The sequence below is a fragment of the Salmo trutta genome, chromosome 12 (assembly GCF_901001165.1).
Source record: "Salmo trutta chromosome 12, fSalTru1.1, whole genome shotgun sequence".
Taxonomy (NCBI): Eukaryota; Metazoa; Chordata; class Actinopteri; order Salmoniformes; family Salmonidae; genus Salmo; species Salmo trutta.
Window position 1 is genome coordinate 10,397,410 of NC_042968.1, and position 21,812 is coordinate 10,419,221.

General features: G+C 41.3%; 1 protein-coding gene across 1 annotated transcript in view; it reads left to right on the forward strand.

Annotated features, from left to right (window-relative positions):
• LOC115202912 (cadherin-11-like) overlaps positions 1-21,812 on the forward strand; it is a 74,568-nt gene that overhangs the window by 31,978 nt on the left and 20,778 nt on the right. The window contains exon 2 of the mRNA XM_029767079.1: positions 21,700-21,812. This exon is cut by the window's right edge and continues 405 nt beyond it. The gene's annotated coding sequence lies outside the window, so the exon portion shown is untranslated. The remainder of the gene's footprint in view (positions 1-21,699) is intronic.

Sequence of the window (21,812 nt, forward strand, 5' to 3'; positions counted from 1 at the left end):
GAATAGCCTATGATTTATATGTGAGCAATCCAGGAATGTGTCCAGATACGCTCAGTGGTGATATGTGTGTGTGTGTGTGTGTGTGTGTGTGTGTGTGTGTGTGTGTGTGTGTGTGTGTGTGTGTGTGTGTGTGTGTGACTAGAATGACTAACATCAAATGTAGAGGAAGTGGGAAATGGTTATCTGGGGTAAATACCCAGGAGGAAGTTGTGTCCTTCACGCAGCTCTGCCTGGTATTGTTTGACACAGTCATCTTAATTAGACTTGCAGAACAGATGAACTCAGTCTTACTGGCATTTTTTTGTGTCATTTTGGCCCTGTTCAGCTATGTTGGTCGTGTGTGTGTAATTGACTTCGAAACATTGGCATCGTTGCCACCTGTCAATTCCACACAGCTGTGGCCTGCAAAATCCTTTCGAAAGCTGGTATAATTCTAGCTGCTAATGCTCTGCTTCTGCCTGAACGCCCTCTCATTGATTCTGCTCATGTAGCCATGCATCATTGGTAAGAGCAGAGTAGAGTATAGGTTGGGTCCACAAGCACTGCTCCTGTTCTCACAGTATCAGAGTTTAGGTTGAATACCAAGGCCTGAAAAGATGCTGCTGTTACAACATAATTCTAGGGACATAGCTCTCAATTTAATTTGTGTGCCCTCTCCTATGTTCTACAGTAGCAGTCACCTATAACAGATCTGACCAAAAACAAACCTTATTTTAAGAATATCTTGTTCCTTCTTATAATAATTGCTCAGTCAGCCTTATAGACTGCTAGTTTTCTAGTAATCCCTATCTCACAGTAGAGGATTTGTAGAATCACAGACCAGGATGAGTTGAACTCAGGAGGTCTCAGTGGCACAATCATATAGAGACATACACCTACCTTCACTGTGTTGTGTGAATGTTTTTCTAAAGGAGCCTATACCACACCATCCATGAACATCTGTCGTGGCTTTATGTTGTCAGATACCAGAGATTCACTAATAGTATTCTTATGTTGAAGAGGATCAGCATGATGATGTGCTGATCATCGTGAAGAAAGTATTCCCACCCCTTGACTTTTTCCCCGTTTTGTTGTGTTACAGCCTGAATTTAAAATGGTACACACAATACCCCGTAATGTCAAAGTGGAATTATGTTTTTTCGAAATTGGCACAAATTCATTAAAAAGGAAACGCTAGTCAATAAGTATTCAACCCCTTTCTTATGGCAAGCCTAAATAAGTTAATGAGTAAAAACGTGCTTAACAAGTCACATTACGTTTCATGGACTCACTCTGTGTGTAGTAATAGTGTTTAACATGTTTTTTTTTAATAATACCTCATCTCTGTAATTACAGACTTTAACGGATGTGATAGGAGAAAACGGAGGATGGATCAACAACATTGTAGTTACGCCAAAATACTAACCTAATTGACAGTGAAAAGAAGGAAGCCTGTACAGAAAACAAATATTCCAAATCATGCATGCCTGTTTGCAATGAGGCACTAAAGCTAAACTGCAAAAAATGTGGTAACTTAATTTTATGTCTTGAATACGAATCGTTATGTTTGGGGCAAATCCAAGACAACACATTACTGAGTACCGCTCTTCATATTTTCAAGCATGGTGGTGACTGCATCATGTTATGGGCAAGGACTAGGGAGTTTTTTAGGACAATAAATGGAATAGAACTAAGCGCAGCAAAATCCTAGAGTAATTCCTGATTCAGTCCGCTTTCCAACAGACACTGGGAGACAAATTCACCTTTCAGCAGGACAATAACTTAAAACACAAGGCCAAATAAACACTGGATTTGCTTACCAAGATGACATTGAATGTTCCTGAGTGGCTTAGTTACAGTTTTGACTTAAATCTGCTTGAAAATATATGGCAAGACTTGAAAATGGCTGTCTATCAACAACCAACTTGACAGAGCTTGAAGAATTGGTACCAGTGCTTGTGGGCAGACAATTGTCATCGCAGGGTCTCAAAGAATGACTGAGATGTGAAAGATAACTTTTCCATTTAAAAACAGTTCCTCAGATAGAGGTGCTTAGCTGATAGAATTGTACTGCATTTCAATGTGGAAGCTTTTCTGTGGTCTCTAAACACCTCCCTCTGCAACTGGATCCTGGATTTCCTGACAGGCCGCCCCCAGGTGGTGAGGGTAGGTAGCAACACATCTGCCACACTGATCCTCAACACTGGAGCTCCCCAGGGGTGCGTGCTCAGTCCCCTCCTGTACTCCCTGTTCACCCACGACTGCATGGCCAGGCACGACTCCAACACCATCATTAAGTTTGCAGATGACACAACAGTGGTAGGCCTGATCACCGACAACGACGAGACAACCTATAGGGAGGAGGTTAGAGACCTGGCCGGGTGGTGCCAGAATAACAACCTATCCCTCAACGTAACCAAGACTAAGGAGATGATTGTGGACTACAGGAAAAGGAGGACCGAGCACACCCCCATTCTCATCGACGGGGCTGTAGTGGAGCAGGTTGAGAACTTAAAGTTCTTTGGTGTCCACATCAACAACAAACCAGAATGGTCCAAAAACACCAAGACAGTCGTGAAGAGGGCACGACAAAGCCTATTCCCCCTCAGGAAACTGAAAAGATTTGGCATGGGTCCTGAGATCCTCAAATGGTTCCACAGCTGCAACATCGAGAGCATCCTGACTGGCTGCATCACTGCCTGGTACGGCAATTGCTCGGCCTCTGACCGCAAGGCACTACAGAGGGTAATGCGTACAGCCCAGTACATCACTGGGGCTAAGCTGCCTGCCATCTAGGACCTCTACACCAGGCGGTGTCAGAGGAAGGCCCTAAAAATTGTCAAAGACCCCAGCCACCCCAGTCTTAGACTGTTCTCTCTACTAGCGTATGGCAAGCGGTACCGGAGTGCCAAGTCTAGGACAAAAAGACTTCTCAACAGTTTTTACCCCCAAGCCATAAGACTCCTGAACAGGTAATCAAATGGCTACCCGGACTATTTGCATTGTGTGCCCCAACCCCCCAACCCCTCTTTTACACTGCTGCTACTCTCTGTTTATCATATATGCATAGTCACTTTAACTATACATTCATGTACATACTACCTCAATTGGGCTGACCAACCAGTGCTCCCGCACATTGGCAAACCGGGCTATCTGCATTGTGTCCCGCCACCCACCACCCGCCAACCCCTCTCTTCCTCTACTGCTACTCTCTGCTCATCGTGTATGCATAGTCACTTTAACCGTATCTACATGTACATACTACCTCAATCAGCCTGACTAACCGGTGTCTGTATGTAGCCTCGCTACTTTTATAGCCTCGCTACTGTATATAGCCTGTCTTTTTTACTGTTGTTTTATTTCTTTACTTACCTATTGTTCACCTAATACCTTTTTTGCACTATTGGTCAGAGCCTGTAAGCAAGCATTTCACTGTAAGGTCTACACCTGTTCTATTCGGCGCACGTGACAAATCAACTTTGATTTGATGAGAGTGAACGTCTATGGACATACTACAGTACGCCTAAGAGATTTTACGGTATCTGATCGATGTTGTCTGTAAGGCTGATGATGTTGTCATCAAGGGGGGAAATGAAACCCATTATGGATATGATAGTTCTGTGTGTCATTGTGTGGAAATAGTCTGACTTTGCAACATTTTAAAAGACAGAGCAAGAAATTATGATTGCTGTAGGGTGAAGTCAGTGTTGTGTAACAGTTCCTTGCGAAGAAAAAAAAGAGACATACAAATCCTTTCCATATGGCCTTGCAGCTTGATGCAATTAATTTCATTGGTACAGTATGTACAATAAGAATTCCTCCCTCACTGCTGTCTCTTACATAAATAGTATGCCAGTTTTACAAAATTACAGTGAAAAAATGCAAGTATGTGAAGGAGAGATGTTTTAATCTGACTAATAAAATGATGTGTACGAATGTATAAACAAGACTTTCTGGTATTCAACCTGATATAATGTAATGTAGGCTGTTGGAGTTACTGTACACTCAACCACATGACAACTTTTATTAAACAGCTTAATTTTGTGTATTTTAGAGAGAAGCAGTTCATGATAACTCATTACGGAAAATCAAAACCTAGAGGATTTCAATGGTAACAGAATGACGCTGAGGCTCTGCTTTTTCATTTTAAAAGTATGCCAAACACATACCCATTGATTGCATAGTTTAAAAAAGCATACAGCTCTATGCACAATAACTATTTTTTATCATTTCCATAGAACATTTTACAAAAATACATTTACTCGAACAGTGCAGATGTAAAGTTTGGCAACAGAATGACGGTAAAATCTTCAGCAGTTTTGTATGTGACTATGTTTTCTTAAGTAGCTACTCCAAATTATGTTTCAAAGATGTCTGCTGAAAGAATGTGGTGTCAGCTATGATATGATACCTTGAGTTTGAAAAAAATCTATTTTGGTTATCGAACTACAGTAAGTGAAGTGGATTAACACCCGGTAACAGAATGACGGTAAGAGAATTTCATCATGGGTCCCTGATCTGTACTATAAGGAAATGCACAATTGTGAATGTCATTATCTTCATGGTGATGCATCCTGAAAGGTACACAAAGGTAGAACATTTGTACTGTATATCCTCCTTGCATGTTCGGGTATTATTCTTAGCTCCACCCCTAAACAAGACCACAGAGAGAGGGACGGGTTGTCCAGACTGTTTTCACACTCTTGCTTTGACCACCACGTGACAGAAAGATAAATAAATCATTTATAAACTGAACACAACAGTATGCCACTGGAAGGGAGGACAGTAGCAGCTGACCCAACTGTGGTTTGTGACTACTATGAATTCCCATTGTAGCCAATTTAGTTGCAGTCATTCTGTTACAGTTTTTTTGGTAACAGAATGACATGTTTTAATCACTTAATAAATCATAGACTGGGACCTTTTCAGCTTTAAGAAATTGTGTACAGATCCTTGCGACATGGGGCCGTGCATTGTCATGCTGAAACATGAGGTGATGGCGGCAGATGCTTCTACATCTGCATTGCTTGCTGTTTGGGGTTTTAGGCTGGGCTTCTGTACAGCACTTTGTGATATCGGCTGATGTAAAAAGGGCTTTATAAATAAATGTGATTGATTGAATGGCACGACAATGGGCCTCATGACCTCGTTACGGTATCGCTGTGCATTCGAATTGCCGTCGATAAAATGCAATTGTGTTCGTTGTCCGTAGCTTATGTCTGCCAATACCATAACCCTACCGTGACCATGGGGCACTCTGTTCACAACGTTGACATCAGCAAACTGCTCGCCCACACAACAAAATACACGTGGTCTGCAGTTGTGAGGGTGGTTGGACGTACTGCTAAATTCTCTAAAACGACGTTGGAGGCGGCTTATGGTAGAGAAATGAACATTCAATTCTCTGGCAACAGCTCTGGTGGATATTCCTGCAGTCAGCGTGCCAATTGTGCGCTCCCTCAAAACATGAGTCATCTGTGGCATTGTGTTGTGTGACAAAACTGCACATTTTAGAGTGGCCTTTTATTGGCCCCAGCACAAGGTGCACCTGTGTAATGATCATGCTGTTTAATCAGCTTTTTGATATGCCACACCTGTCAGGTGGATAGATTATCTTGGCAAAGGAGAAATGTTCACTAACAGGGATGTAAACAAATTTGTGCAGAACATTTGATATAAATAAAATAACAATTTCAGTGATATTTTATTTTTGCTCATGAAACATGGGACCAACACTTGTTGCATTTATATTTTTGTTCAGAGTATATATACCTTAATAAAAAATAAAAAATAGACTCTTAGCTTTCATTTGACACCAAATTGTATATGCTCCTGTGAACTTTACATGTTAGTCCTCATTAGGCTTTTTACATGGAAATGCCCATGTCTAAAAAAGAGTTAGTGATTTGACCTTATTAAAAAAAAAAGTGGATTCTCTGCAGTGCTGTACCATGTTTGAGAGTCCACTTATTAACTTTCCAGATTTGTTATGGACATCATGACCACTTCATGGGGTTGGTTGACTGATGCTATGTGATTATCTTGTCATATGGAATCCATGCTACATCGATAAATAGAAAGCATGTCAGCCACAGAATAAACATTGTTTTATTATAACTGACTTGTATTATGTGGAAATATGTGGAAACTCTGCTTTATAATATCCCTTGGTGTTATGAAATCAAAAAGCGTGTAAATTGTCTGTGACACCCACTACTCAGATAGCTGTATAGAATTATTCAAAGTCACTTTTTCCACACTGAATAGAATCAGAGGAGACGTTGCCGCCCACCCCCTCTGTGAGCAACACTAATTTGAGAAACACATGTATTATATATTTTTGTATATATTTACTTAAAATAATGTATGATTTAGAAATATGTATCTAAATGAGATGTGGTTATTATGATTGTGTCCCTGGGTGACCTTATGTCGAGAGTACCCGAGTCTCTAATCCTAGAAAAGTCCTGCATTGTGAGAAAAAGACAGCCAGCATGGCGGCTGTTTAAACTACAAGGCAAGGCAGTAGGATGTCAACATCTCCAGCAGAAGGCCTCCCCTCTTAGCGCTATACCCTGACCCCTGTCCTAAAGCCAGATCCATCAGCGATATAGGGGCTTTTATTACAGCCTTAACTCCTTTGAATATGCAGATTATTTCTATTCTTCGCAGACACATTTAACTGAAGGGTGGAGCATCAGCTCTGTGCACATCCCAGACAGAGACAAAAGCGCTTAGCGTCAGTGTTTTCAGCTGCAGATTACCGGTTTACCCATAGCCCCGCTACACAATGACTAGATGTATTGTCTTGTTGCCATGGTAGAAGACTGATTTTCTTTTAGTTTTTAGTTTGTCACTATAAGTAGATAAACAGCCTCCCTCTGTCTGAAGACCTGGTTCTGACTGGCGTTGCTAAATCCATCTCCTTGTTTGTGGAGGATTTCGTGTTTTATACCCACTAACACTATTGATTGTTACCAGGAGGTTTGAACAAATGTAGGGTGGAAAAGTGACAAATCAATAATGGTACAGTTTAAAGTAGCAGCCAGATATTTATTTCACTGTGCAAATGAATTGAATTAGCTAAACATTGAGTTACATGATGTAACTATTTTTCTATTACTTCTTTATCTCTTTTTTCTTGAAGTGCTACAACTCATTGTGAGTTTCCGTATTTCTTGGCACGTAGGGCATTGCAATACTTGCAACAATCCATCATCTACATCCAAACCTGACAGCGAGGTCAGACGGTGAAATTATGCCTCGATACTCTGATCGACTGGGCATCAAGGCCACCTGGAAAAATTGGAATTGTGTCTGGGTGCCCAAATCAAACCCAAATGTCCCACAAATGTTTGCCAGGCTCCAGTGACACAGCTCAAAGCAATATTGATGCTGTCCCAGTGCAACGGGGGAAAAAAGATGAACTCACTTCCTGTGGGATTACCATGGTTTATAAATCACAAAGGAATCAAACTCAGAGATACAGAAAACAAATGTAAGCCCTGGAGGATTAACAATCTAAATTCTCTACTTGCAAGAATGAAAAAGAGGATTTCCCTTCTTCCTTTGATATCTGTCATATTAATAATTTATTAATTTCTGCAATTTATGGGATAAAGCATAGCCCTGTGCATCAGAGCCTAGACAGCTCCGGTCAAAGCGAGCCAGGGCTACATTTATTTTTTGTCTCCTTTGTGCAGTACCTGAAATGGCAGATTGTGTGTAGGCATGTTTTTCCCCCTCCTTCCTTTCCCTGCAGAAAAAATAGCACTTTATATAAAGGGAAAAGGATAAAGCCATGGCCAAGATACAGATGCAGTAATGCTGCATTAAATGTTGGATTAAACCCAGAGAATACCTAGCCTAGAACTCTGAAGCTCTGGGAGACAGACCTGATGATAACGCTATATCGCCTTCCACCTCACAATACTGCCAAAGGTCACTGCCAAAGGTCACTGCTGTCACATGGGATTTTTTTTTAACCATGGCCAACTCCTTTAGAGACAGGGTTTAAGGGTGCATACAGATCATCGTCATTGTTGTGTTATCAATGTGTCCATTCATGCTTTGGATTTTTGTAGCACACTGTACTGTGTTATATACAGTGTTCCCTTTTCCTCCCTGTGTCGTATTCAAAAGCTGAGCATGTTTGTTGATTTAGGCCCAGCACATTGTGCTGATCCTGAGATGATGAGAAGCACTCATCCATTATTGGTCTATGTGTTATAGTTTATATACCCCCTTTTCATTCCACTGCTCTGAACTGACACAATTATCTTTTGAGGACCTTGATGGAGTTGAACATCTCTGTCAATATCTCATTTTAAATGAGCAGATTTCCTGCCGGTGCTCAATCTTCACAGGAGCTTTAGAGACAGGTCACAACACACCATCTTTCATTTTCTCTCCAATTAGTCCCCACAATCATGTGCTATGAGAGGAGAGGGTGATGGGTAATTTCCTCACTGGTGACTCCCACCGGCTTGAGTTGGATATAATTGACTTTGGAATGTGACTCATTAACATGCGTCTGTGGAATAGATGATCTATGGGGTTTTTATTCACAAATAGACATATCAGTCCCAGACGTGAAGTATATAGCTAATTAATGGTGGCTGGGCTGAACCGCCAAGACCCGGTAAGATTGATAACAAGTGGGATCACATTTCCTGTCTTCTATCTTCCTTCCCTTGTTTATTTCCCCTGTTGGCCACTCTGTTGTGTCTAAGAGTTATTATCCTCTTGCTTTGCTCATTTTTAATCACTTTCACTGAATCAGAAGAAAGGACTAAGCCTATCAACTGTTGTTGCCTTACTAATGTTTCTTAAGGCGGATATGGTCAGTTTAGTCAGCGGTGTACGGTTGTAGTAGGACTTGAACAATCCTATCTCTGTTTAGACAGGTGTGGTTGTGCATTGGGGGTGACAAATTGATACAGTAACATATCGCAATATTATTTGAATATGATATTATGTCAATATTTGACTCCAACTATCGATTTGTAAAATGAGAAAAAGGTAGAGTTAGCGAAAGCTAGTCGGCTGTACATGCGCCAAAACTCTGGCGTGTTCTCCATCTTCTTTTTAAGTAGCGAGCCAACACGTTTTCAGCACGTTTATTTACCCGACTGATCAAAACTCATTTTCTCATGCTCTCTCGTCTCTCTACAGCAGACATGTAGTGAGCAATATGTTTGTAACATTAACTTCTATGGGCTAGGTGGGACGCTAGCACCTGCGGGACACAGCCAGTGAAATATCATGGCGTCAAATTCAAAAACAACAAAATGTCATAATTCAACTTTCTCAAACATACAACTATTTTACAGCATTTTAAAGATAAACTTCTCGTTAATCTAGCCACATTGTCCGATTTCAAAAAGGCTTTACAGTGAAAGCAAAACATTAGATTATGTTAGGAGAGTACATAGACAAAAATAATCACACAGCCATTTTCCAAGCAAGGACATGTGTCAATAAAACCCAAAACACAGCTAAATGAAGCACACCTTTGACGATCTTCATCAGATGACACTCCTATGACATTATGTTACACAATACATGTATGTTTTGTTCGATAAAGTTCATATTTATATCCAAAAACAGCATTTTACATTGGCGCGTGATGTTCAGAAAATGTATTCCCACCAAAACGTCCGGTGAATGTGCACATCAATTTACAAAAATACTCATCATAAACGTTGACAAAATATATAACAATTATTTTAAGAATTATATATAGACTACCCCTGGATGCAACCGCTGTGTCAGATTTTAAAATAGCTTTACGGAGAAAGCACATTTTTCAATATTCTGAGTACATAGCTCAGCCATCACGGTGAGCTATTCAGACACCCGCCAAGTTCGGGGCAACCTAAACTCAGAATTAGTATTAGAAATATTCTCTTACCTTTGCTGATCTTCGCCAGAATGCACTCCCAGGACTGCTACTTCCACAAGAAATTTTGTTTTTATTCGAAATAATCCACATTTATGTACAAATACCTCCGTTTTGTTCGTGCGTACAGATCACTTATCCAAAGGAATAACGCGCGAGCGCAGAATGAGAGACGAAAAGTCAAAATGTTCCATTACCGTACTTAGAAGCATGTCAAACGCTGTTTAAAATCAATCTTTATGGTATTTTTAACATAAAATTTAGATAATATTCCAACCGGACAATAGCATATTCATTCAAGAAGAAAAAGAAGGAACGGCGTGCTCGCGTGACTGCGCATATCCAATCCCTTTGTTGCCAGGCAGACCACTCAGTGACTGAGCTCCTATTATCTGCCCAGTGACAGGAAAATGCTCAAACCACTTTCTGAAGGCTTTAGACAGCCAATAGGAAGTGCAACGTCACCCCACAGACACTGTTGCTTTGATAGAGAATCAAAAGAAGAATTACAATTCTCAGACTTTTCACTTCCTGCTTGGATTTTTCTCAGGTTTTTGCCTGCCATATGAGTTCTGTTATACTCACAGACACCATTCAAACAGTTTTAGAAACTTCAGAGTGTTTTCTATCCAAATCTACTAATAATATGCATATTATAGTTTCTGGGCCAGAGTAGTAACCTGTTTAAATTGGGTACGTTTTTCATCCGGCCGTGAAAATACTGCCCCCTAGCTCAGACAGGTTAAATCGCAATAAAATTGCGGTATCGAATTGCAATGCATATAGAATTGTGAGAATCGCAATACATATCGTATCGGCACCTGATTATATCATATTCTGAGGTCCCTGGCAATTCCCGCCCTAAATTTTATGGGTTTGTAATGGTATAACATCCGGTAAATAGCCTACACATTTGACGCCAAAATTCATGTTGTTTGTGAATATTTGTGAACACCCGTCAAGAGTAAATTTTTCTTCATATTGATGACATGAAGAATCCCATCCATAATGTACTCTTAAATGACCACCCGGTACTGCCAGAAGAGGACTGGCTCCTATCTAGGTTTCTTCCTAGGTTCTTGCCTTCTTGGGAGTTTTTCCTAGACACTTTGCTTTGGCATCTACATTGCTTGCTCTTTGGGATTTTAGGCTGGGTATCTGTAAAGCACTTTCCCACTGGGCACAGACTTTAGTTCAACGTCTAGTTTGGATTTACATTTGGTTGAGTTGTCAACTAACGTGAATTCAATGTGAAATCAGCATGTCATTCGATTTAGGTAAAAAGTTGGGTGACAAAAAACGAAATTCCCCCTGTTGATGACTTTTTTCAAATCCGATCAGTTTTCCACATTAATTCAACATCCTCACAAAGATTTGTTTTGGTTGAAATTACTTGGAAACAACGTTGATTCAACCAGTTTGTGTCCAGTGGGTTGTGACACCTGCTGATGTAAAAAGCCAACAAGGTCAGTGTATTTTATGGGTCAACTGAGCTCTGATCTGGAAACTAGTGGTATGCATTCAATTTGAAATCTCTTTCTGTGAATTGACATCGTTGTCTTCATCATCGATAAGGGGAACTGTGAAGCACTGAAGTGGTCCCTGACATTCTGTGTGCTTTCCCTTTGATTTCTCTTTGCTCATCTTGTTCACTTTGCTCTCTCTCTCTCCCTTTCTCTCTCTCGCTCATCACCTTGACGTCTTCTGTGTTTGTTTAACAACCATGGAGACGGTTTCAGGTCTGCTGCTCTTGCCCATGAAAGAAATCAGTTCAGTGGCTATGAAATTGTGAGTTTAGTAATGTTTTTTTTTCTTCTTTTTTTCGCTGTTGCAAAGGCAGATTACCAGCCAGTGGTAGCTAGATGGTTTGTAAGATTCTCTATGGATTTTACTGATACAATCTGCTGATACATAACCCACAGTGTAGACTATCTTCTATATCATTATTCAACCTGGCGGATCCATTACCACTGACGAGTTACTTCCTTTTAGCAATGGCTAAAATGACTTATTATGCCCGCTATGACATTAAAATGATACTTTTGATATCATGGATGGTCAGTCCTTGCATCCATAGTTCTGTCAATACATTTGAGTGGTTACATTTTTCAAGCCCCCGTCCCTCAGCTTTTTCCCGAAAAAAAGTGGTGGGGAGATGCTTTGTTATTGTTTCAAATGCGGATGACCTCTTTAATGCGAGATGAGCTTTTCTATCATTATAGAAAATCAAAACAGGAAAGCTGTCAATCAATTTGTTCAGCAAGGGAATACATTGCACAGAAGATAATCCTGAAAAAAAAAATCAGATTAGTGAAGTTCAAGTATGACAATTTTTTAAAGTAAAGTCTGTTCATACAGCCTGTCTGGTGAAAAGGTTGTCTCCCTTCAAAAATATTTTGGTATTTTTTCCCTTCTGTGCATACACTCTGTATTTTTGGTCTCCATTTTCCTTCTGGGCATTTCAACACAGAATTAACTAACAAAACCCACAGACCCTCTATTGCAGTGCCTCACTTTTCTCCTTCCTCCTAGTGTGTCATTCTCCACCCATAATGGTTGGGATCTGGGGCTGTTTGTCTCCTGTCCCCTATCCCTTTTCCCTTTGCCTCAAATCAATTCCAGACACTGCAGTTTCCTGCTCCCTAGATCAGGCTGGCTGGCTGGACTGGGCCGTCTGAAACTCCAGCTACTCCGTCATTTCCAGGAATAGGAGAAGGCTGGGGAGTTTGGGGCTTTGGAAACCGACTGTTCCACTGTTCCACAGTTTGAGTGTAGCTGTAAAAATACATTATGCTGGCAATTCCTCTTTTTGTGACTAAAATACTAGCATCTCGTTGCTAGACGAGAGGGAAAAGACTGGATTTTTTATAAACCTCACACGTTTTAATTATGGTTAAAGTGTCTTGTGGGTGATTGAATAGCTGAAGAGATGCAGATGCAGTCTTCAATTATTTTTTGTTCTTGTTTTTCATTAACATTCTTGCATACACAGCAATGTTGCATAGCAATTAGACTTGCATAATAACCGAAGACATAATTATTATGTTATGGATGTGACACAAAAAGAGAAACCCTGGTTCTTACTAATTGGAGGCACCACTATAGCATACATTGCCTCCTGACGTCTGCTGGTTGTCAGTAGTAGAGATCCCTTGTAAAGGTTTTGAGTACATGCCATTTGGTTTCACATTCAGTGGAAAGATTTCAGATTGGTGCTTGCAATTACATTCTATTCTCAGCTGTTTAGAAATTATATTTTTGAGCTTAATAGTTCTTCAGCATTTTCTTAATGATACAAACTCTTTGGTTAATGCTATTGTTGCACAATTGCAACATTAATTCAGTTTTACTGACTGTAGTAAATGTTAATGAACTTCTGTTTGCATCTTACAATTTTAGTAATTTGCAAAGATAGTCTTTCTCTGCTTTATTAATTTTAAGTTGAAGATACATTTAATAAATTACAGAGGTTTGGGATACTGGTATGACTAACTTACCTTTAGAAATTCCTAGATAGGCCTATTATTAATGCTGTATGTGTTCATATACATAATACAGTGTACTCATGTCCTCTGAGTGAGGATGCTTAGTGATACGGATTACTAGTCTATGAACAAGCTGATGTGGGTACTTGTAGTTCATAATTCCGCCTTACTTTTTTGGTGGGTTAAGAGAGATCCGATACCCCCTTCTCCATCAGATACACGCAACACACATGAACACACATAGTCAGAAGCTGATGTGAAGTGGAACAATCATGTTTGTCTTGCTGAACCTTATCCTTCCCTTTGTGGTTTGTCTGTGACTGCCCTTTGTTCAAGCTGTGTATGCACTGTACAGTTTCAGCTGTAGCTTCTTGTCCTTCTCTTACTCTCCATCTTGCTTTCCTTCCAGTTTGAGTGACAGGTGCAGCCTACCTTCACACTGCCCTATCAAAACCCTTCCCACCCACACTCCTGTAGCCAGGTATGCAGCAGAGGCACTGTGGTTGACTTGTGCAGGGCTTCTGACCTTCAGATATGTCAAGGTAACTTAACCTGAGTGCTGAGCCTTGTTTGCCACAGTAAAATGATACTCAGTCATAAACCTTTCAACTCCAAGGGCATGCACTGCCTTCCTGAGCACACCAGAGAGGAAAGAAGCCTAGGGCTGAGCTGAAATATCATCACTTTGAGTGCAGCTCCTCTGTGATACATACCTCCTCTGCCATTTCCATCTCCATCCCACAGCCAGCCGTCTCGGTAGCGAGACTCCTACCATCGCTTCAAGCTCAGCTGCATCCTCTGCATCCTTTTTTGGTTGCTTTCCCTTACTCTCATAGTGCAAATTACTGGCTGCTATCCGTGGAGTCAGTCGTTTTCCACGGCTCTTGACATCCCTCTGAGCAATGGCATCGGCAGCAACATGAACAACAGCATGCAAAGGCTGTAGCAGCAGTAACAGTATCTTCTGTACATGCACTCTTCCTTCACCTGTAGCTATGGTGGCACATTGTAGATGATGGCATTAGCATATTATTCATGACTCTGTCTGCTCAGAGGGGGAAAAAAAACGGGTGCATCACTCACCTGTTAGAATACTAATGACCTCTTTGGCTCTGAAGTGCAGAAAGCCAGACTGGGGTATTTTGTTTGTGAAACACCTATACCGATTAGTCTGTGTAATTGAATGGCAATTAAGAGTCAGGTTGCGCCCTGGGAGCACAATCGTTTGTTTCTTTTCTCTATTTTGTCGCTTTTAAAAGCCACAGGAAGCAGCCCACAGTAACCAGAAACCAAAGACCACTTTTCCTCCTTGCAGTGCGGCTTCAAAGCCTCTTTCCATGCAGTCGTATTGAGTAGAAAATCGTTTTTATTCCCAGTTGTTTATCCTCTCTTATGTCTTCTTTTAAAGAGTTAAGTCTGTCAAGGCCATGCATGCTATATCTTTGCAGATATACTAGCAGGTCTTTGTTGTGAGGCATTGATTTACAGAAACCGTATCGTATACAAAAGGTGAACACAGGACAGTATTTTCAAAGTCCCTGAACAATGTTAATAAACTTGTCAGCAGGGCCGGCCCCAGGTATATGCGACACAAGTGGTCGTTTAGGGGCCGCCGGCCCCTAGGGACTCAGTCGGCGTCTCAACTTACTGTTGAACACAAAAGGTGTACTTTTTTCGAAATGTGATGGCGCTTCAGCAGTTTTTCTCTTGTTATGTCAGTCACTGACAGTCACTAAATTAGCATGTCAGCTAACAATTTTAAGCTTGGTAAGTTAGTCTAGCCATCTAACTAAACTTGTAGTTATCATGTTCCGAATAGGGCCCGGGCATGCAGGGCAGGTTCCCAGGGGCCCTGACAGGGGACCCCCATTGATTTTGTTACTCACTCTCACTCAGCTATTATTAACATGGCATAGGTTTTGGCAAAATGTTCTCTACACTCCATGGCAAAATGGGTAAAATTGCAGAAAGCTTGCTTTAAAACAAACAAAGAAATGTCTCTCAATAAAACGAATGAGAGAATAGCAGAGAACCTCCTGATCTCAGAGTCCTCTGTGGTAGTAGTGTTGGAGCAATTACCTGTCAGAGTGAGAAGCAGCATGGTGGAACTCTGAGGACTACACAAGACTACAGTCCTGATCACTTGACCCTGATCGGCTTCTTTCAACGCTGTAAGAATGAGGTGGCGACGTTGGTGTTATTTCTCTATTTTTTTTTATCCAAACAAAGATTTATACGTGTGCAAGGGGTAAAATTCAGAGAAAGCCCAATTCCTAGGAATAGAAACACCACTCAGGTGGATACAGGGGTCATGCTCCAAAATACAGCATTGTTAAAGGAAAACATTCGGCGCCTATGGTGTAATATACAGACGGCAGTGCGCCTGGTTTTTCCATGAAAGTGGCATATTACAGAACATGTGGAGGGCTTAGAAGGGTGGTTTATTTTCATTATGATATGGTCTGTCTAGCAATCTGCCGTGATAATATGGCCACTTTGTGTTGAGTGAAAACATGGTCTTGTCGGCATAACCTGTACAGTACCATGCTTGTATCTTGAAAGGAGGCATAGCCTGCTTTTTAGAGGTACAATTTATTGGAACTTGAATGAAAATACATTCAGCTATATATTTAATGATCTTTGTTATTGTTGTAATTGTAATTATTTTATTCCATGTAGATTAGGTCATTATTCGGAGAAATCATTCAATATTGCATTCAAGCAGTGCGAAGGTATGTCACACATGCCATTCTTAGAGCAGAAATACCTCCACTCTTTTACATCCCCTCAAGCTGCACAGTCAACCAAGCACTAAACCCTCCTCCACTGCTCCAGTAAGTGCATCAAAGCTGGTCACGAAATGGGAAGGCCAGGATGCAGGCAGCGCATGGAGAATTAATTCCAAAGCTGCTGCATCCCTCGCAGCAACCCCATTTGTAACGCTAGACTGTAGTCTCTACCTATCTCTTTCTCCCTCGCTTTCTCTCTCTCTCTCTCTCTTCTTTCTCTCCTCCCTCTCTCTCTGTATTTCTCTCTTTCCCTCTATCCCTCACTCTTTCTTTTTTCTCTTTCTTTCTCTGTCACTCTCTCTCGCTGTCTTTCTCTCTCTCTCTCTCTCTTCTTTCTCTCCTCCCTCTCTCTCTGTATTTCTCTCTTTCCCTCTATCCCTCACTCTTTCTTTTTTCTCTTTCTTTCTCTGTCACTCTCTCTCTCTCTCTCTCGCTGTCTTTCTCTCTCTCTCTCTCTCTTCTTTCTCTCCTCCCTCTCTCTCTGTATTTCTCTCTTTCCCTCTATCCCTCACTCTTTCTTTTTTCTCTTTCTTTCTCTGTCACTCTCTCTCTCTCTCGCTGTCTTTCTCTCTCTCTCTTTCTCTCTGTCTTTCTCTCTCTCTCTCTCTCTCTCTGTTGCAAAAAACACTCCCAACTGGACAGTTTTATCTAAATCTCTTCATTCAGACTCAATCATGGACACTCTTACTGACAGTTGTAGCTGCTTTGTGGCATGTATTGTTGTCTCTACCTTCTTGCCTTTGTGCTGTTGTCTGTGTATAATACTGTTTGTAGCATATTTTGTGCTGCTGCCATTTTGTGTTGCTACGATGTTGTTGTCATGTTGTGTTGCTACCATGCTGTGGTGTCATGTGTTACTGCCTTGCTATGTTGTTGTCTTAGGTCTCTCTTTATGTAGTGTTGTGGTGTCTGCCATGGAAATTCCAACCAAATGAGAGAGACTCTGACATTCAATAAACAACTTCTCTTTATTAGATAAGAATTGGAATATGGAGGGGATCACATAAAGTGCAATGTTAAGAGCCCAATGAAGAAGAGTTGGGTCTCAGTTTATATAAGAAAAGTACAGCCTCCATTTTGGGTGGTGTGACAAACAAACAGAACAATAGCCGTGAGGACGTACTGGTTGGTGACCTTAAAGGACCATGGAACTGAGAAACTGAGGTTGGCCTGTGGTGAGGTTTTGTCAAGATATGTCGCGCCATTTCTCAAGGCTCATTGTCTCGACACTGTTTCTAAAAGAAACCCAACCCATTTGTCCTGGTCGTCTGTTACAGCTTAGTTCAGTCTACTGCTAAATATGGAATAACAGCACTTTGTCTGTTAGTCCAAAACCAAGGGTCAGTCATGCAGACAAAGGGGAAGTGTTCTAGCAGAGGGAGCAAGTCTCATCAGTACATCATCTGACTTTAGTTCAATGCATAGATACACTGGATAAACTTTATTACTGCAAGTTTTGCCACCATATGTGTCTCTTGTCATGATGTGTGTTTTGTCCTATATTTTTATTTTTATTCCCAGCCCCCGTCCCCGTAGGAGTCCTTTTGCCTGTTGGTAGGCCGTCATTGTAAATAATAATGTGTTCTTAACTGACTTGCCTAGTTAAATAAAGGATAAATAAAATAACTAAATAAACATGCCCAGACAGCATAGGCTACTCATTGTACAACAACAACACCCAATAAATAAGCTGTTTGCACACGCTATTCACACAAATCAGTACACGTGCACACAATAGACATACTTTGTGCACCCACACACACACACACCATACGGTCATAAACACTTGTGAAAACAGACGGGTGGAGCCTCCAGGGTTGTGGAAGACAGGGGCATATATCACATCTACTCAGACATGAATCGCCTTTATTGCTTTAGACCGACTCCATCTTGTACGTGCGACCGGACTTTACAGAATTAAACTGGCACTAGAGAATACGAGAGAGAGGGAGAGAGGGAGCTTTTACACTGTTTTTCTTGTACAATGTTGATGGTAGGTAAGCTGAACCCCTCTGCACGTGGGAGGTTCAGATTTGAGCACAGTTCCATGCTCTGTCTGCTGTTTTAAATGTGTTTTTTTTTTTTTCTGCTTCCGATATTTTTTTAAACGATAGCTCCAATAACCATTGGGGAGCGATTGCACTCCCTACTTAATAAATAAATAATAATAATTGTACAAGGAAGAACACATCTCCCAGCTATAAATACCAAATCCCAACCCCCACATGCACCTTCAGTGGCTGAAATGCTTTACTTATTTAGGACATCATTTAGGTTCTCATCATAACCCTAATGAGGCCCTGCATTGAAAGAACAAATTACATTTGATTTGATTTGTATGCACTGCTTAATGATATTTCCTTTGAGGACTATGCTTACGGGTTAGAGTTTAATTATGTAAGAGCCCCACTGAGCTGATAAGTGCATTTTGGGGTTCCCCTCAATCAAATGGTGTGGGATCGTATGCCTTTTTAGAGTCTATGGATGTGTTGGTACTCAATATTAAACATCAGCATGGGACTAACTCAATTCTTCCACTTTGACCCTGTGTTCCATTTAAAATAGTCATATTGTCAGAGCTGTGACACATGTGCCGTTACAGCACCACAATGAGATATTGAAGACACTGGCTTGGTGTCAAAAAGACTGCGCTGAAAGAGAGGGAGGATTTATCTGCCCGGTGCCTCTCTCCCGATCTTCACTTTTCATGGCTGTGATAGTGTGAAGTTACTGGCTGCTTTTAGAATAGCGGAGACTTGGAGAAAGACTAGAGGGATTGTTTTAATTGTCCCTCACTGTCAGGTCACTCCATTTCTCCTCAGACATCCCCTCTCCACCACTGTCCATGGCTGGGCTAGAACAGTGAAAATAGAGCTGGAGTCACACACTTCAATTAAGCCCAAGGATATTTGTAGCTGGCAATTTCGTTTCTTCTGAAGCACAAGCAATTTTTTTCCCCTTTATCCGATAATTATTTTCTCCAAGTCTCAGTAACAATTTTTTACTTACAAGCAGCTGTGGCATTATCTTACCCCTCATTAAGTAACATGAAATGTAACCATTATTAATTTATTCAAGAGGAACATGATACACTTCCACTTATATTGTTAGCGTTTTTCCTCATGAAACTTGTTCTGGAGGCAGCTCTGCAGAGTGGTCCCTAGCTGGCACAGCCACAGAGTCATAAAATGTGATAAACCTAACCTTAATGTCACGTAAACTCCCTCTCCGGCCTCTAGGTCATCAGGCTGCTGATTATCCCGCACACCTGTCACCATCGTCAAGCGCACCTGCGCATCATGACACTCACCTGGACTCCATCACCTCCTTGATTATCTTCCCTATATCTGTCACTCCCCTTGGTTCTTTCCTCAGGTGTTATTGACTCTGTTTCATGTCGATGCATTCTTTGTGTTTTGTGTTTGTTTATTAAAACACTCACTCCCTGTACTTGCTTCCCGACTCTCAGCGCATTTGTTACACTTAACCCTAACCTTAAATTAAGACCAAAAAGCACATTTTTTGTTTTCATAAATGTTTACAATATAGCCAATTTTCACTTTGCAGCTTGTCCATCTTGCGGCAATCGCTCAGTTCTGCCTCTAGGGCAAGACCCATATATTAGTGTCTGCAGCTATGGCCTATCTGCCCCATTACAATATTTACAATATTTACAAGGTGCTATAGAGTGTTGAAATACACTGAGGATACAAACATTAAGAACGCCTGCTCTTTCCATGACATAGACTAACCAGGTGAACGCTATGATCCCTTATTGATGTCACTTCTTAAATCCACTTCAATCAGTGTAGATGAAGGGGAGGAGACAGGTCAAACAAGTATTTGTAAGCCTTGAGACAACTGAGACATGGATTGTGTATGTATAATGTTCAGAAGATGAATGGGCGAAACAAAAGTTAGGTGCCAGGCGCCCCGGTTTGTGTCAAGAACTAGAACGCTGCTGGGTTTTTCTAGCTCAACAGTTTCCCCTTTGTGTCAAGAATGGTCCACCACCAAAAGGACATCCAGCCAACTTGACACAACTGTGGGAAGCATTGAAGTCGACATTGAAGTCGACATCCCTGTGAAATGCTTTTGACACCTTGTAGAGTCCATGCCCCGATGAATTGAGGCTGTTCTGAGGGCAGAAGAGGGATGGTGAGGGTGCAACTCAATATTAGGAAGGTGTTCCTGATGTTTGGTTTATTCAGTGTATTTTTCCATGTTCACAAATCCTCCGATGTCTCTCTCACCATTCCACAGTAGTGCTGCATTGAAACATTTAGCTTCATAGCCATCCACTGGAATGCTTAATACATGACTCGCAATCACTGTATTACAGTAACAGATGAGACATTTTGCATCGCTGTTGAATCACTTGCCGTCAATGACTGACTTTGGACCAGACTACTTATTCAGCACATCCGTCTTAGCCAAGACGGATGAATGCCTGTGATTCCCGAGGCATTTAAATGGGAAACACTCCCCTTGAGATGATGGGGCTTCGGAGGCAATAAAACCACTCCTACACACACAGTTGGCTGACATTTTGGTGGCCAGTCAATAACGGGAAAAAAAGCATAAAATGTCTTCTTTTTCCGGAGTAGCTGCCAATTTACAACCGAGACACTGGAAAGCATGAAGCGTTATCAGGCGTTCATTATGGGGGCTGACAGTGGAGAAGTCCAACTGAGTTAGGGTGCCCATTTCCCTACATCACTGGTGGATGCGCTTTATTTGGACTTTATTTATGAGCTCTGCCACACAAGCTGGAGATTTGTTCTATTTTTTTCTCTCCTCTCCCTCTCTCTCTTTCCCGCTGGACCGTGTGTTTAACCGGTTCCAGTGAGAGGCAGCTTTAAGCAGTGTGTTAAAGCATTATTGTTGTGGTTGGGCTCCCAGCTAGCATCGTTGCTAAAGTGCTTAGGCTGAAGGTTCTTAGTGGCTCAGTGGATAGGAAAATCTCCCGCAGGTCCATTTGTTCCTCTGTCCATCCATGAGCAGCCAAGCAGGAAGTGATGAAAGCCAATCATGGGACTGACAACAACACCGCATCTGGTTAATTGTCGGATGTGTAACATAACCTATTGGCATGTGATAAAGCCTGCTTTGTTTGCAGTTATGACTGTGCAAATCGACTATTAGACGATTCTGTTTTTAGCTCCGTTGTCGCTTTGTTGACCATCAGTGCATGGTCAGTGAATGAAAATGAAGTGATGCATTTTGTACCAAATTAGAATTTTGAAGGAGACAATTTCACTTTTGCTCTACTCACCTAATGTAATACTACAAGGGACAAAACATAGGCAACACTTCAATTTGAGAACACCAGTGGCTTGATGTCTAATTAAATAAGAGCAAATGAGTTTACAACCTCTGTCACTTAATTAGAGCAAGATACAGAGGCACAAAATGAATTAATATGTCGAGATTTAGAGAGGAGTCAATTAAAACTTTGGTTGGAGTGTGGGCTGATGATAACTACTCTTGTACAGAACTGTTTTGTCCCCTGTGACTGACTCTGTGTATTTTTGTTTCATTTCAGGGCCTACGTTGGGAGGAGAAGAAGGAGGAAGAGAGAGAAGAAGAAGGGGGTTGTGATGAGTAACTGCATAAAGCAAAACCAAAGGATCCGGTGAGGTTTAGGGTCCAAGTCCC